This window comes from Triticum dicoccoides, chromosome 5B (genome assembly GCF_002162155.2).
Source record: "Triticum dicoccoides isolate Atlit2015 ecotype Zavitan chromosome 5B, WEW_v2.0, whole genome shotgun sequence".
In the NCBI taxonomy this organism is placed as follows: Eukaryota; Viridiplantae; Streptophyta; class Magnoliopsida; order Poales; family Poaceae; genus Triticum; species Triticum dicoccoides.
The window spans coordinates 444,648,403-444,650,265 of NC_041389.1; positions in this window are offsets into that span (position 1 = coordinate 444,648,403).

The window sequence follows — 1,863 nt, forward strand, 5'->3', positions numbered from 1 at the left end:
GCCACATACCTATGTGTGGACGGTGAACAATACCAAAATGATGAGGTTTTGACATGGGTTTTGGTTGCCTTGAATGAACATTAGTACAACGAAGTGTAAAAAGAATTCGACACACGGGAGCTTGGTTTTTGGTAGCCGGAAATATAGCAAGGCATGAAAAGATAGTGGCAGGGATTCATCCGGGCAAGAGCCAAGATGTCAAACGCGTGCATATATACAACGCCATTTGCTTAATTAGAACCACTTGCTGAAGTTGCAGTAATATAATTTGAAACCAGTTACAGAAGTAAGAAGTCGATCTGATGAATTAGTTCGTCACCGCTCATGAACTGGACCAACACCCATCTGTGAAGCCTAAGTTTTACTTTTGCCTTTGTTTTCCTTTTGTACTTGTATAATTTTTTATTTAATATTTTTTTGCGGAATTTGTATAATATTTTTATTTAATATATTAATCATAGAAAGATAGTTCTATGTTCAGACCGAAGAATCAATTAAGAAGTCAAACCGACGAATTATTTCAATACAAGAGCAGACCAGGTCCAAAGAATCAATTAAGAAGTCAACAGACGAATTAGTTCATATAGTGGCAGGTTTTTGTTTGACGTGACCACTCGATCTGTGAACTCTGAGAACCTGGTTGTAATTTCCTTACCTTCTAAAAGCATGTATAGCAGACCCCGCATCCCGCCGATCCATATTTCATGTTTGCAGTTCATGGAAAAGCTGTTTTGCTGTCCGCAGCGAAAAGCCGCAGAGGCAAACCCCGCAAAGCCGACCCGCATCCTGTTTTACGGGTCACTTTGCGGGGTCTGCCTCTGCGGCCGTCCTCCCCCCAACCCGCAAAATGTAAATTTGCATTCAATTTGCATTTCTTTGCATTTTCAACCACATTGGATACATAGGACATCACCAAATTTTTGCTAGAAAAGCAAGTCCAAAGAAAAGAAGAACCACAAGTATGCATTTTAGAAGATTTCCAACTTCCATAACTGCTCCCACGAGTTGAAGCAATATCTTCTCCATGTACTCATTGTTGATCTGCGGATTCTTGATCTTTACTTCTTCATTGTTCTTCTTTGGTTCTAAAGATGTAGCCGTTGCTTCCCCTCTAGTTGCACATGCATGCGGTTCATTGCCTTCGATTGCATTAAGGAGTGCATGAACGTCTATCAATTTTCTTTCTATCAATAAATCAATGTATTCGCCTTCCCAAAATCAAAATGAGCATCCATTTTTTTCCTACACGCGTGATGATGTTCCAAATGAGCAAACATAATGAGCTATCCAAATGAGCTGAATGCAGAACAACACGTACCCCGTCGTTTTCGCATTTGAAGAACACTCATCCAGGGTGCTTCGGCGTGCCCAAAGTCAGCTGCCACATTGTCTGCGGGCAATCGACGCACTGTATGAGCGGCATCGGCGAGCCACAGAGCCTCTGCGTGAGGGCCGAGCTCGGCAGATGACCGGCCGAATCCATGCCGGCAAACCATCGGCGGCGGCGAGCGGACGAACCCGCACCTGCATTCGCAAATGAGCCTTTGCCGGGGCTGCGCGAGGTGCTTCCCGACCATTCCATAGCTTGGCGCAGCCGCCGGCGGCCGGGAAAGCCAAATCCGGTCGCCCACGATGAAAATGCCGCAGATCCGCAAGGTCCCGACCCGCCGACGTAGGAGAAGGGGGAGGGGAGGGGGCGGAGGACTACCTCGTGCGTCTGGAGGCCTTCCCACATGCTCCCGCCGGCCACTTCCGCCGGAATATTGGGCGGCGGCGGAGCGGCGGGGCGAGGGGGAGAGGGGAGGTGGTTGGTGGGGGAAAAGCGCGGGCTGAAATGTCACCCACCAAACGCTCCTGCTATAT